The sequence below is a fragment of the Carcharodon carcharias genome, chromosome 21 (assembly GCF_017639515.1).
Source record: "Carcharodon carcharias isolate sCarCar2 chromosome 21, sCarCar2.pri, whole genome shotgun sequence".
Taxonomy (NCBI): Eukaryota; Metazoa; Chordata; class Chondrichthyes; order Lamniformes; family Lamnidae; genus Carcharodon; species Carcharodon carcharias.
The window spans coordinates 76,358,060-76,373,717 of NC_054487.1; the positions used below are offsets into that span (position 1 = coordinate 76,358,060).

The 15,658-nt window shown below is 42.2% G+C and overlaps 1 long non-coding RNA gene across 2 annotated transcripts in view; it reads right to left on the reverse strand.

Moving 5' to 3' along the window:
* LOC121292899 overlaps positions 1 to 9,971 on the reverse strand; it is a 59,558-nt gene extending 49,587 nt beyond the window's left edge. The window contains exon 1 of one of the 2 annotated variants that reach the window (XR_005946368.1): positions 9,893 to 9,971. This is a non-coding gene — a long non-coding RNA (uncharacterized LOC121292899). The remainder of the gene's footprint in view (positions 1 to 9,892) is intronic. The other variant, XR_005946369.1, reaches the window with a different exon arrangement.
* Between the last annotated feature and the right edge of the window lie 5,687 nt (positions 9,972 to 15,658).

A 15,658-nucleotide genomic window follows, 5' to 3' on the forward strand; every position in this document is an offset into this window, starting at 1 on the left:
CTAACCCTGCCACTATGTCTTGGTGCTCCCTTGACATTCACAGCAGAGGTGCAGGCAGCCTGCTGACAGTTACGCCCTGGAGGGCATCCTCTGGAAGGCCCAGGCCTGCTTTCAGGGTCCTGCTGTGTGGCAGTGGTACCCTCCTCGGCCTGTGGAGCTGGGGTTGCTGGGGTCACAAGAAGAGGGGATTTGAATGGGCCAGACACTCCCAGAGTCACCTGGGTGGATGGCCCTGGGGGTGCACCTGCTGCCCCTCCTCCCTATGGGTGCCTGAGGGCCCCTGGCTGACTCCTTGAGGAGAAGGGGTAGCTGGGGTGAGATCAAGCTGCCCCAGACCTCTCTTGCGTTGACACAGTTGGAGGCCAACTATGGTGTCAGCGATAGAGTTCATCCCGCGCAGCAGTGCAGGAGCGATGTCCTGGACCAAGGTATGGCAGCCGCCATCCTAGCAGTTGGCATGCCGGCACTGTCACATTAACCTGAAGGTGGACGGACTCTTCCATCATGCCTTGCAATCTGATGTTCCCAAGTTTGTCTTTGCAGTTGCAGCAACTGAGGTATGACCGAGTCCAGGGGTTTGTCATGTGACTCAGACTCAGCAAGTTTCTGGCCTCCAGCAGTCCTCCGAGTTCCGGAGAGCTGGGAAGTCCCTGCCGCCGCCTGCTGTGGATCAGACAGTACGATATGCTCATCAGATTAAAGCTAGGTTCCACCAAGGTGTGTGTCTCTGCACTGGTGAAGGATGTAGGCGAGCACTGTGACGGGTCTTCTATGAAGGTGCATTCAGATTCCTCTTCAGAGGTTTCTCCGGGGCTTGAGTTGAGGACCTGGGTCATGCACCTCCTCTGCTGTTTCTCAAAAAATGTGCCTGCAAAAGCAAGGAGAGATAATTAGTGCATGGCAATGTCCTGTGAAATAGGACACATCACATCACTCACAGCATGGTTGTCTGATGGATGTTGCACGGCTGACCTCACCATCAACACAGGAACAGTCTAGATCCTCACTGGCCAGCTGGATGGCTCTATTTTCAAAGTCCAAGAGGACCTTGATTTCAGACATTCTCCCACCAGTCTGTGACTTCTCCCTCTTATTGTATGCCAGCTTGTCCTGCATGAATACAGATGGAGAAAGCGTAAGCAGGATGCCAGCCAGGCCAGATGTAAAGGATGCCTGGCATGTGTGGGTGGTGAGTGGTCCCACAGACTGGATGAGGATAATGAAAGTGTATATGAGAGAGTGAATGGTGATGTCACTTGAGCTGGCAGTGAGTGAGATCCCTGTGGACGTGTGATGGGTTTGTGAGTGTGTGAATTGAGAGTGATGAGAAGAGTGACTTACCCTGGCCAAATGGAGGAGATCATTCATCCTCTTTCGGCACTGGGTGGCTGTCCTCTTTTGCAGGGCATTGGTGTTGACCACCGCTGCCTCTGCCTCCCATGCTGGATTAGTGATGTTGCTGCCCCTCCTGCAGCCAGAGCAGGGGTAGCGGACAGCACGGTGGGTCTCCAGTGTCCAAATGGCACTCACTGGACACATCGTTAAACCGGGGAAAGGCATTCTTCTTGCCTTTCAGGGCCATGTCTTCTATGCAGCAGTCCTGGACTGGAAGCACAGAGAGGTGTGCGTATGGATTCACTTTAAATATGGCGCCCAGCGTGAGGAAGATACAAGGTGATGGTGTGACGGGCGAAAGACAGCCCCTTCCCTCCATTGGAACGGCGTGTTTCCCAGGAATGCATAATTAACGCAGCAGGACTGGGACAATACAGTGTGAGAAGCCGCCATTGCAGCCGGCGGGGAAAACCTAGTTTCTCCCGCCCGCTACTGCTCTTAGTGCAAATTCCATCCGCTAACTTACAGCGATTGTGTAATTGTTACTGGGTGGGAAGGTGCATTGGAATTCTGTCAGCGTTTGTAGTCTGCACACACAAACAAGTCAGCAAACCATTGCTCTACACTCAATAGGGCAGGAAAACCAAACATACTCTGACATGATTTTTTAAGACTAGAATGGAATTGTTTACAAATAAGGCTGCAAATATGTGATCTTTAGCTGTAGTGGTTGTAAAGCTAATGCTGTTAATGCCATACGTGAAAAGCAAAAAAACTGCAGGGCAATAGGGAAAGCAGATTCAATTGCTCTTTGAAAGGGCTAGCACTGGTCCAATGGGCTGAATGGCCTCCTCCTGTCCTGCATGAGTCTAAGGTTTCGGCCCAACTAAAGCAAGCTTCAGTAGCATTTAGGATGAGATTGAGACTTTACTCCAAGTCATATTCAGTTGTAATTGGTCGCACAGTTAAAGATTTAAATGAACTCTACAACAATGTACCACTGATTTATTATGGTCCATACATTCAGGAGCAAAGCTAACTGGGAAACTCTTTAAGATGCCTTTTTTGTGGAAGCCACATGATTTTACTTTCCTGTAGACAAGCCATATTGCAACCTGCTACATTATGTAAAAAGCTTTTTCTCACAACATGTGTATATGGTGAGATTACTGTCTGTTAGCCAGATACTTTATTTTGAAGAATTGAGTTTTCTTGGATCATGCTTTATGCTATGTCCACTAAACTGATACAATAACTTTGCATTAACCGAAGGAAATCATTTTCTGCTGACAATCATGGCAGGTCTCATCAGTACTTTCTCCTCTCCCATAGAGTTGCCTTGTAAATGTTTTCTGGAACACTTGAAACAGCAGCCCCTGAGTGAGACATGCCTGCTGACAGACACAAGAAGCAGCATCACAATTTGGGGAATATAGGTCAGTTGAAAGCCACACATTTGTCTTCCTCTGACTAGTATTTTTCTAATATGAAAAACGAAAGAAAGAATTCTGCACTGGATTTGACTCAGAGATTCTGTAGAAACTCTTACTTTTAATGCTCCTCTCTGTGATGATCCACATTCAGAAGGGAAGAAAGTTTCTCAAGGAAAGCACCTAACACACCAGGCTATACTGAGATTGTTTACAGCTTTCAGTGCAGAGCCAGCTTGACACTGTGGTCTTGGCATCAGGGCAGGCATCAGGTGCAGCACTCAGGAGTAAAAGCAGCAGCTTCCATCCCCCAGGAATCGTGCCAGATGGGTCTTTGATACACCCTTCCTCTTATTTGTGGGCAAGAATTGCACTTTGCCAGATTCTGATTTATGCAAGTACTATGCAAAGTTAAAGCATAATAGAAATGGATGTTTATTTATCACATTATCTGAAATGCAGTGATGTTTGTTACATGAGAAAATTAGTAACTATATAGTGCTCTCCTTCTCATTGGTTCAAATGCCTACTATACATTCTGAGCATCCTCTTCACAGCATGTCAGGGACTTGCTATCTGGGAAATGACATTTGCAAAATCTTGCCTCTGCATGACGCAACATCCTGTGTTTTATGCTCAGCAGGTTAGATATATCCATTTTACCTGCTGAAAGGAGAATATTTTAAAAGTCAAATCAAAAAGAAATCTGCATTATATTGAATATGTCTTGAGATTTCAGTTGGTTTTGTTTGACATTTTTAATGAATAATGAAAAAAGTTTTTTAAGGATGGAACTTAAGAACAATGTTATTTTATTCGCTTTGATTTAATTTTCAATCATCTAGTGTATGCTGTTTAAAGAATTATATGGTTAAAAACATTAACTTATCAAACAGTATAAGTTCCTCATTAATCTAATATCTTATGATTTGCTATATTTGTCCCAGTGTTGGATGCTAATCAGGCATAACTTTTACAGTAGCAAGAAAGCACCATTATGACCAGAAAGAAAACTAATTACAACTTGGCAAGAAAAAAAAATCAGTTGACTAAAGTATCGTAGCTCATCAAATATCTTCCTAAAAACACAATCTGCAATAGTCCAAGCTTTGGTGATCAGCACATGCTGGCTGGTATTTCCCATTCTGTTTTCACTGGCTTCCTATTCATTACAAATAGTTTAACAATCGCACCTGGCCAGCGCAGAAGTGGAAAAACATGGACATTTTGCCAGTCCCTTAGGATGTAATGTGGAACCAGAAAATAATAATTTGGCACGTCAAGCAAATGCCTACCATAGACCACAGATCATGGACTCCACACAACCCATTTGAATCTCCTTGCAAAGGCATTGAAAAGTTTCTATCTGCCCCCAGAGGTAAATAAGCAAAACTGTGGAATGTCTATCTAATCTTACAATCCTACATTTCACAAGCTAGACAAGCTGCCTTGGTTGATATAACATTGAATTGACTCATCCACTCAGGAACCATCATATCCAAATACCATTTGATTATCTCAACTTGTACTTATTCATATCTCTAAAGCTCTTGTTCTGCTCAAATAAACTATTTATCTTTCTTTTTAGTTGTTTGAATTTGCACAGTAGTAACTGCTTTATCTGGATTTTCAAACCTTTGTATGGAAAGTTCCTGTAAATGTTGGCACACACACAGGAACTTTTGCCCTAACGTCTATCAGCAAAATTCATACTGGTACACAGAACAACAGAAACAGAACAACAATACTGAAATCTGATGGCTGGCTGGCTGGTTCCATGGGGATCCTATCACAGATCAAGTTTGAAAACATCATTCCACATGCACAATTATCTGGATTGAAATAAAATAAATTTACAACCTTGCTTGAACTTTTTAATTTTATGCTGTGTTCATGATGCAAGACAAATATGCACATATATTCTTGCAGCAGTTAAAAGTCTCTAGTGAAATGTTTTCAGTTTTGTAATTGTTTTAATCTGTAATTTAATCGTAAAATTTCCCATGTCAGATTTAAGTACGCTGAGCTAGTTCTTAAAAGTGTTGTTGCTCACATTGTGACATTCAAATAGCAAACAAAAACTGTAGCAAATGTCAGAAGTAGCTTTGTAAGCTCCATGTTACAAAAATAAGGTTCCAGTTTGGATTCCCAATTTGTGCTGAGTTACCTGATCTTTGCCTGAGTGAGATATTCTTGAGCGGGAGAAGGAAATCAACTTCAGCTTCCCACTACTTATAACTATCCAGCAACAAACACTTGTGTGTGGATTTCATACAAACAACGTATGAATTAGGAGCAGGAGTAGGCCATTCGGCCGCTCGAGCCTGTCCGCCATTCAATAAAATCATGGGTGATCTGACTGTGACCTCAATTCCACATTCATGCCTACCCCTGATAACCTTTGACTCCCTTGCTGGTCAAGAATCTATCTCTGCCTTAAAAATATTCAATTGCCCTGCCTCCATGGCTTTCTGGAGAAAAGAGTTCCAAAGACTCATGACCCTCTGAGAGAAAAAAATTCTGTTCATCGCCATCTTAAATGGGAGACCTCTTATTTTTAAACTGTGTCCTCTAGTTCAAGTCTTTCCCACAAGGGAAACCCTCCTTTCAACATCCATCCTGTCAGGTCCCCTCAGGAGCTTATATGTTTCAATAAGATCACCCTCATTCTTCTAAACTCCAATGGATACAGGCCCAACCTGTCTAACCTTTCCTCATAAGACAATCCCTTCATCTCAGGAATCAGTCGAGTGAACCTTCTTTGTACTGCTTCTAATGCACTTATATCCTTTCTTAAATAAGAAAACCAAAACTGTACACTACTCCAGATGCGGTCTCACCAACTGTAGCAAAACATCCATACTTTTATATTTCAATGCCCTTGCAATGAATAACAACACGTGCTGTACCTGCATACTAACTTTTTGTGATTCATGTACCTGGGCACCCAGATTCCTCTGTACCTCTCCCTATTTAAATAAAATGCTGCTTTTCTATTGTTCCTGCCAAAATGAATAAGTTCACATTTTCCCTCATTATACTTCATCTGCCAACTTTTTGCCCATTTCCCATGCCTATCTATTCCCCTTTGTAGGCTCCTTATGTCTTCTTCACAACTTACTTTTCTACCTATCTTTGTGTCATCAGAAAATTTAGTAACCATATATTCAAATAGTCATCTATAGTACAGAAGTTGAGTAATATTGAAAAAAGAAACTTCTTTGTCAAAGCTTTTTGTTTTGCACTTGTCAGGACAATTCGCAAGAAAATGCCAATGCCTTGCATCTTCTAGCACTGGCATTTTCTGGGGAATTGTCCTGATGAGTGCAAGACGAAAAGCTTTGATAAAAAATGTCTCTTTTTTCAGCAATAACCATATATTCGGTCCCTTCATCTAAGTATTTGACATAAATTGTAAATAGTTGAAGCCCCAGCACTGATCCCTATGGCAATTCAATTGTCACATTTGGCAACCCAAAAATGACCCACTCACGCCTACTCTCTGTTTCCTGGTAGCTAACCAATCCTCTGTGCATTTCAGGTGCCCTGCAATTGAAAATGCTGCCGGAAATTACTTGCAGTGCTCCGTACGTACCCCAGCAATTTGTCAATGGCTTCAGGAAGTTTGTTATTAAATACTGGGACTGATCATGTGGAATGGACAAGTTCTCAAATCATGCTGCTGATATTAAGCTCTGTTGTGTAAGCTATATACAATGACTAACTTGTTAAAACTATATTTATTCTAACAATACTTTATCTGTCAGTGGTTACAGTAGAACTTTGAGATAAATTACAGTTGTTTAAGAATCTTATACAGTAGACATAAATGTACAAATCAAGTATAATAGAGGATACAATAGGTTTAATTTGGCAAAAGAGGTATTTTCATATAGACACTTTGAATACAGTTTTGTGATCGATATGTTCTATATATTTCCCAATGGGAGATGTGTGGCTGGATGGAGATCAGAGAAAAGGAATACAGAGAATGAAGAAAGGGAATGTAAGAGAATTTTTTTCTACTAACTTTCAGACCTTTCCTTCCTTGAATCTAAAACGCATTGAGTACAGTTCCACAGACTTCGCTAAAGTGATAGTTCTTGTCTGCAGTTACGCAGTATGCATCGGTGAGTTTGTTTAATCACACCTATGTCTGATTTTTTTTCTTCACTTGATGCTGTTCACATGAAATTTTCAGCAGCAATCAGTGAAAAATGATCAAGATCCCTTACTAATTTTCTTCTCCCTAACCCAGAGCCATTGTAGAAAATCATTAGCACCTCTAAAGCTAGTTCAGAGGGGATCAATAAACTCAGCAAAGGCTGGGAACAGAATCTGAATCTTTATAGTTTGTATGGCTCGATACCACATCAGGCAGTTTATCTATTCACTGAACCATTGAAGAATCCATCAAATTCAATCAGCGCCTAGCAGCTATCTTCATTTCTCATGTGGATTTCTAAATGGCAAACCCTGCACCCAGAGTGGCTAAAGTCATTCCATTTGGATTACTGCTAATTATTATATCAAATTCTTCAGGTCTATAATGATTCTGAAATCAGTGACTAAACAAAAAAAAAATCCTGATGCAACCATCGTAACGTAGCCTATTCAAAAGTAACAGTTTCCTCCACAAAAGATGCAACCATATGTGCAAGGTGTTCTACTCCCTTCTATGCAACAAAGAAAATATCATTTGGACCAGTTGACCATTTGGAGCTAAAGTAGTGACAGAGACTGTGCTAGGTGATGTGAGATTTTAAAGCTATGAGAAGGACAATGAAACCAAGCCCTTGAGGAGATGTTTGCTTAACTGTTAATATTCTTCTGCCAGGGCATAAACTTGTTTGGTGGATATCCCAGGAAATTCCTAATCCATCAATTAGAAGAGAGCAGATGGATCCTGGAAATTGTCAAAGACAAATGGATGATCTTATAGTTTGATCACAATGCCCTAGTTGCTAGACAGCCTAGTCGTACTTTTTTTTTTTGAGAACTGAATCTCTCCCCTCGACTTTGACAGTTTTAAGCATTTCAGCACAGGGTATTTGCAGCCTTTTTCCCATAATGGAACACTTGGGCTAACCTGTTAGCATTGAGAATGAGAAACAGATCTAACATTAAGAAAAGGTGTGGCTTACACTTGCTTCTGAATCAACAAGGTTCCTGGCTCAAGTCCCATCCCAGGGCTTGAGCGCAAAAATCAAGCCTGACACTCCAGTACTTTACTGAGGGATTGCTGAACTATTGGAGGTGCCGTCTTTCAGATGAGACGGTGAACTGAGACACCAGCTGCCTGCTAGTGTGGATATAAAAGATCCCATGACACTATTTGGAAGAAGAGCAGGGGTGTTATCCTCAGTCTCTTGGCCAATATGTATCCTTCCAAATAGATTATCTGGTCACACTGCTGTCTGTGGAAGTTTGCTGAGCGCAAATTAGTTGCCACATTTCTGACATTACAACAGTAACAATGCTTAAAAAGTGTAGTGTAATAATTTAAAAAGTACTTAATTGCCTGTAAAGTGATTTGAGATGTCCGATGGTTGTGAAAAGCACTATATAAGTGCAAATCTTTTTTGGTATCATGGATTTGCAAAAACAAGAATGTGGGTCTCCTGATAACTTCAGATGCATGGATTACTGTCAAAGAACAAAAGTAAAGCACCTTCTTAATGCTGTGAATGAATGAAAGAAAATTATCTGAAGCATTTGGCATACTGTACACGAACACACACATCTAGCGTGGAGTATGTTTTAAAGCATCTCTACCTTGTTGGATTATTTAGGGGATTAACACACTCTCCTGTTACCTCTGTTGGTAAAGCTAGTTTATAACTGAGTCATCACAGAACAGAAGGAGGCCAATCAGCCCATCCATGTCTGCACCGGCTCTCCAAAAGAGCAGCTCCCCCTGTGCCATTTCCCTGCCTTCACCCCGTAATCCTGCACATTCTTCCTTTTCAGATAACAGTCTAATTTCCTTTTGAATGCTTCAACTGAACCTGCCTCCACCACACTCTCAGGCAGTACATTCTAACTGTTCACTTCATGAAAAAAGTTCCCTCATATCATTTTTCCTTCATTTGCTATGCCCTCTCGTTCTCAAACCATATGCACCATAAGACTCCAACATTGAATTCCTTCAATCAGTGCTGAGTTGGATGATCACAGCCAGGGTGAGGTTACAATTGGCTTCTGCAGCCCAAGGGATAGCAAAAAGGAAACCAGCCAGGCTTCCTGTCTTCTGTTAGTTATCTGGTGATCTGCAGCAAAATTGCATGTGTGCAACACCATTACTTGGTGGTGGAATTAATAGCTTACTCATGGGTCAGTATGATCAACTGCTGGAGACTTAAACAGTAATCCATTCTAGCAACGACCAATTCTTAAGGAGAAAATTAGTGAAAAAACACAAAAAAGATTTTTTAAAAAATAATTCAATATGTTGTATATTTATACTATCAATCCATGTTGCTTTCCCCAAGACGATTCTATTTGGGTGCATTATTCTTAATTCTTTCGAATATTAACGTTAAATTTTAATTCGGTTAAGGGTTTTTTTTTGCATGAATACTGCTGCTTTCCTCAGCCCTGGCCACAGGGACATAATTTACGGCTGCAAGAATGGCGCGCATTCTTGAGAGGGTCACGTGCCGGCCCGCGCGGTTTCTGGGTGGGGGGGAAGCGGGCCGGTGACGTTACATGCAGATGACGGGGGCGGGGCCTCAGTAAACGGCGCCTCCTGATTGGCTCGCGGGTGACTGGCGGTTGGGGGGGGAAAAAGGGAGAGGCCTAGTCCAGCTCAGCCAGACGTAGAGATTACGGGGACGGAGACGGGTTGCGAGGTAAGGATCGCCACCCCGCCTCTCTCTCTCTCTCTCTCTCTCTCAAAAACCGCCGGCGGAAGGCAGAAAGGAATCGGAGAGGGACTTAGCCGGGGAAAAGCTTTTGGTTTTTTTTTTAAATATATAAGTAGGAAGCGGTGAGTTGGTAATAAAATGGTTGGGGAGGGTAAAGAAGAGGATGGGAGCGCTCGCTTTCTTCATTTTCTACCCGATACTCGCTTGTATTGGGGATCGGGGGGGGGGGGGGGAGGTTTCTCAGCGCGATTTTTATTTTACCTCACGGTTCGGTCCCACCTTGTATTCGCCCGCGACGCCCGTTCTTCTGATTTCCTTTCTTCGCCACCCTCCTTTCCCCCACACACCACCACCCCCCCCCCCCCCCCCGCCCCTTTCTGTCGCGGGGCTGAGCTCGCGGCCCGGCACGAGGCACGTGTCCCGCAGGGGTTGGGCTCGCGCTCCTTTCCGCGCACCCCCCTCCCCTCCCCTTCCCTTCCCTTCCCCGCTCCGCGCGTTGCCGGCGCTAGTGCGGCGGCCGTTAGGGCGACCGTTAGCCGGGGGGAGGGGAGGGTAGGGGAGAGAGCCCACTCCAACCATCCGTTTAGAAATATTGTCCATGATTTTCCGATGGAATCGCCCCGGCGGTGAGGGGGGCCGGGTGAATCGCATTCCCTCCTTGGGAGGTGTACGCTCGGCTTCCAAATTAAATCCATCGAGTAATTATAAATGGCGTTCGGATATAGCCATTCCCGCTGAAGAACCGCCAAAAAAAAAAATTCCTTTTTTTTTTAAAAAAAAAAAGAAAAATAAAAATTTTCCTAAATCTCGCCGCCTTGCGCTGAATAAAAGTTGACAAGTAAGCTTGATTTATGATACGGAGGGTTTCGCTGAAGGGAGCGGAGAAGTCGGGCCCGTGTCCACTGCGGTAATTGCGTTCATTGCTTTTTTTTTTCCCCCCTCCTCCCCCTCCCCTCTTCTTTCCCTCCCAGCCGCTTCCGTCAAACAGCCGTTATTTATTTATTTATGTTGGTGTCTCCTTGTTGTTGTTGTTGTTGTTGTTAAGAATCCCTCTTTCTTTTTGTCGTCTTGAAATTGAAATGCACCTTGTTTCAGGTCGCTGGCGGATCAGTGAAAACTGGGCGGGGTGGTTGCTCTTGATGAGTTGGTGGGGGTGGGGGTGGGGGTGGGAGGAGAGGAGAGGAAAGAGAGAGAGAGAGAGAGAGAGGAGACCATTGTCCGCTGCTGTGAAGAAGTGGAAGCTGTCCCTGGGTTTTATTGTAAGATTTCTCCGAGCGGCCTCTGGATTTCTCCCCCCCCCCCCCCCCCCTCCCCCACCCCTCCTCCCCACCCCACCACCTCTGACCGGTCCACTGGCTGAGGTAGTAGTTTGTGTTGTTGGAAGGGTCTGTGACACTGCCCAGTATGGAGATAACTGCGCAAGCTACTGCCTTGCTAGTGCTGGTGATAACTCGGCGGAGACCATCTCGTGTATGTATGTATGTGTGTGTGTATATGTTATTACAAATCTGCAAATTCTGATTTTTTTTTTCCTCATCCGGACACTTTTTTACTTCAAAATCGCGATTGTCACGGGCATTTGCAATGTCGGTGGGGTTTTTTTCTAAATGATGTACTTGGTCAAGTGGGGTGGGGGGGGGGGGGGGGTTGGTTAAACCTTTCGCAAATTTTAATTGTGATTTCGAGTCGGTGTAAATGTGAAGTCCAATGTGTTTTGGTTCAATGTGTTCAGAAGCCTAGAGATCTCCCTGCATCATTATGTAAAACAGTTATGGGATGACTTGGGTTCAATCTCTTAATTGGAGCATCCTTCTCTATTTTATCTAACCTGCCAATGTGGGTTTATCTTAAATATATGCCTTTTTTTTGGTTGGTGTGATAAGCAATCTTCTGACGAGAGCAGAACACAGAATTAGTTTGATTCAAGCAAGTGTTTGGGGGAAGAGAACGGAACAAAGCAACCTTAAGATTTGCCAAGTTTGGACTGTTCTCTTTTTTTCCCCCCAATTCAATATTTAAATCAATGATTTGTCAGTGCAGTAACAGATTCGATCACCATTGTGTAAGGAAGAGAACAATTAAATGGCAATTACATTGTCAAATGTTGTCGTAACTCACTGTATTTGTTTATTCAAATCTCTTGTATGAATCAACTGTACCATTTTGTCTTCCAATTAAATACTATACATTTTTTATGGGGAAAATATTAATTGCTGGAATTTGTTACACTTGAATACTACATCATTGTCATTAGTAAAGCTGCAGATGCTTATTGTGCAGATCTGCTTCAACAGGTGCACCTCTGTTTGCCTGGCACAGGTGGCTGGTTTGGTGCAGAAGGTCAGATTGCCTACTATGCAATGGAACACCACTCAAGTTGCACAATGACTGGCCCACTTGAAGATCTTTGGGACCTATGTATGAATTTTACAGAATGCTATGTTGGATGTATTCACCATGGCTGGCTGTTAGTGAGCACTTTGCAAGTATAGTGTTCAGATTGGTTTGATTTATTTTGATGCTTCCAAACATCACAATGTGCCACCTGAACACTTGAAGCTGATTGACCTGCAGAGTTGACTGGCTGCAGTAATAAATGGAAATAAGTATTAAAGACAGATAGTAGACTGAGGATATTGTAATTGAGAGTTTAAAAACTAAAGCTTTGATTTAATCAAACAATTCTAGAAATACTTCAAGGTCTGGCAGCATCTTGTGGAGAGCAAACCAGTTAATACTTCAGGTCAAGGACTTTTCTTTGAAACTAACTTTGAAATAACCAAAGATTAAATCAGGGATGACAGCTTAGCTACTTATGATTCCAACCTGTCTATGCAAAGGACAACTGGTGCCTCCAAGTTTGTATTCCAACATTTTGGAGATTGGGACCCTTAAAATGCTATCTCTTCTGAGTAGAAAATGTGTAGGAATGCCATGGTCTGAATGAAATGGGAGCATTCTAAATTTCAAAGTTGAAACTCTGATGTTTGTATTCAAATAATGGATTGTCTACCTTTTTGTAATTTAAAATACTTCTCTGGCTTTTTAACGAAACTAGTCCCTGTAGATACAATGTATTTGTGGTCAGTTGTACCTGTATACTGCTTCTTCAGACAACTGGAGTGAAAGGCATAGTGGTGAGCATATCTTTGACCCAAGTGCAGCTTATGAAGCTGTCTCAGGCTAGGTATGGGGAAGTGGCTACAGAAAGCAATTCTGCAATTTTTAAAAAAAATCGCAGTTTAAGAATCTCATTACCAGCTAAGTCAATTGAGGGGACCCTGAAATATATAGCCTCTTCACACCAATGTATTCCATCATGCTTCTGCTTTTAAAATACAGACTAGTTAGTTGGATGGGGTAGATGACTATTCGATCACTTGAGGCAAAGTTTTTGAGGGCAACTGGTACTTATGATTTATACCCACAAGCTGTTGAATGTTCATGCTTTGAAAGTGTAGGTAGGAAGAACCCATGATTGTTGGAACATTTGAAGTGCACATGTCTTTTATAGGTATAATTTAGAAAATTGAGTTCCCAAATTGTTGGGGGGAGTGGGAGGTGGTTGGTAAACTTGCTATAGAAGAAATTTTTCTCCTGAGTGATTAACATTCCAACTTTGATTATTAGAAAATTATTTTTCCTACATGATCTTTAAAGTAGTTAGATTGTTTCCTTTTGATCTTAATTTTTTAAGAGCCCACCATTCAATTTCCTTTCATGGCAGTGCCAGCTATTGGCTTGATTGTTTTGATCCTGTCATGACAGATTCTGTTTGCCAGTTTTTCCCCAATCAATCTTGCAATCACTATCCCTAAATGGATAGCATTTCACTTGTGAATTATCTGCCAGTTACTGGGATAAAGCAAGGGGTTGGCTCTAAACCGAAGTGACCAACACCTTCCAGATCGCTTTGGTTTTGTTTAAAAAAAAAAATACTGAATCACATGTATCAACTCTGCAGCAAAAATGCTTCCCATTCATATAATCTCACTTGCTATTATCCTGCATAATTTGATCAATCATACTATGCTGCAACCTTCCTATTTGTTTCTAGCTTTGTGGAATACTTTTACAGATTTTTAAAATTAAAACCCAAGTAAGCCATAAGATTAAAAATTATAGTTTCTAATGTCTCAATCTGCATTATTTGGCTATGGCCAAGACTGACCATTAGTGTCAAGACTTGCTGTATATAAACCATACCTTGCTTCTCATTGGAAATTGCTATTTTAGGGCTTTGACAGTGAAAATATTATATTAACACATCAAAGCCACTTATAGCACAGGGTGTAGGAGTTGATTCTTATGAATTTTTATTGAACATGTGAAGGTATACTAGATATGAACCTCATAACCAGAATTCCAAAATAAAAGTGATCTTTCTGTATTCCTAATATACATTAAACAAATTTTATGCTGTTCTTGCAGCTGTTGAAGTTGGGGAGGGTGGACCCAAATCATAAGTTAGGAGACCACCTGGAGTACATTATGGTTGGCCACTCAAACCCAGCACTTGCCAGCCTGAGTATTGCAGAACACAGTCAACCAGACCCCATACATTGGTCCCAAATCCTATCCTGCCACTTCAGTCGAATGGTGACGCTATAATGTGCCAATCCCTTGTTTTATCCCAGTAGCAGTCTCTGCTCTGTCAAACATCCATGTAGCAAGCAACTCTTGACAGCCACCTGAACTCAGCTCCTGCATAACTGACACCTCAAAGGTAAGCAATGGATAGTGATTGCAAAGCAAAATGTGTACATATTTTCTTATTCATTGAGTGTCACTGGCAAGGCTAGCATTTATTGCCTGCCCCTAATTACCCAAGATAAGGTGGTAGTGAGCTACCTTCCTGAACTACTGCAGTTTAACTATAAAGCAGTGCTATTAGGGATAGTTCTAGAATTTTGTCCCAAGTCTACATGGCATATGACTTTGAGGGGAACTTGCAAGTGGTGGTTCCTTGCATCATCTGCCCTTGTTCTAGGTGGTAGAAGTTATGAGTTTGGAAGGTGCCAAAACCGATTCATAGTGAGTAAGCAGCAATGAAAAACGTGGTAGACAAACATGGTAAGAAAGAGTACATGAAAGAAGCACTCACTAAATTAGATAAAAACAAACAAGTTGCGGATGCTGGAAATCCAAAACAAAAACAGAATTACCTGGAAAAACTCAGCAGGTCTGGCAGCATCGGCGGAGAAGAAGAGTTGATGTTTCAAGTCCTCATGACCCTTCGACAGAACTGTTCTGTCGAAGGGTCATGAGGACTCGAAACGTCAACTCTTTTCTTCTCCGTCGATGCTGCCAGACCTGAGTTTTTCCAGGTAATTCTGTTTTTGTTTTACTCACTAAATTAGGTTTCCATGTGCCATGCCAAAGGAGATTGCATTGCCCTACATGGTGACCATCAGAAAATGGCACTGGTTACTGAAATTAGAAGATACCATGTGGAATCTTCATGTATGCAAAGAAACTGAAATTGTCATGAATATGAAACTTTACAAACATTTTTTAAAACCAGGATAGGAATAGGGGCACTGTGATGTAACAAAGGATAATGCCAGGTTATTGAAAAGTTACTTCAGTAAGGAGGCTAACCTGGTGGGTATGACATTAGAAGTAATGATCCAAAAATGAGAACTAATAAATGAGTCACAAAATGATCCTGGGTGGATGGTGTTGGCACATAAAAAGAGGTTGGGCTACTATAATAAACACTTACTTGCATTAGAAAAGGAAAGTGGCAGAACTGCTGGGCATCCAATGTGATTTTAAAAATGGAGCTAGAACAAGTCTGAGGAGCAATTAATTAAAGAGCCTATCCACAGCAAATGTGGGAAGGAAATGGCCCGTGATTGGAGGAGCAGCTCCATGCAGAATCTTCCATTGAAACTTGCCAGTTTGACTGGAATTCTTAAAAACGATCTGTTGAGGGTCGCATAGAGGGAATTTGTGGGCTGTACAGTGGATAAGCCTGAACTAGGCAGTCTAATCACCTTCCAGTTCTCAGACCACAGAATGTTA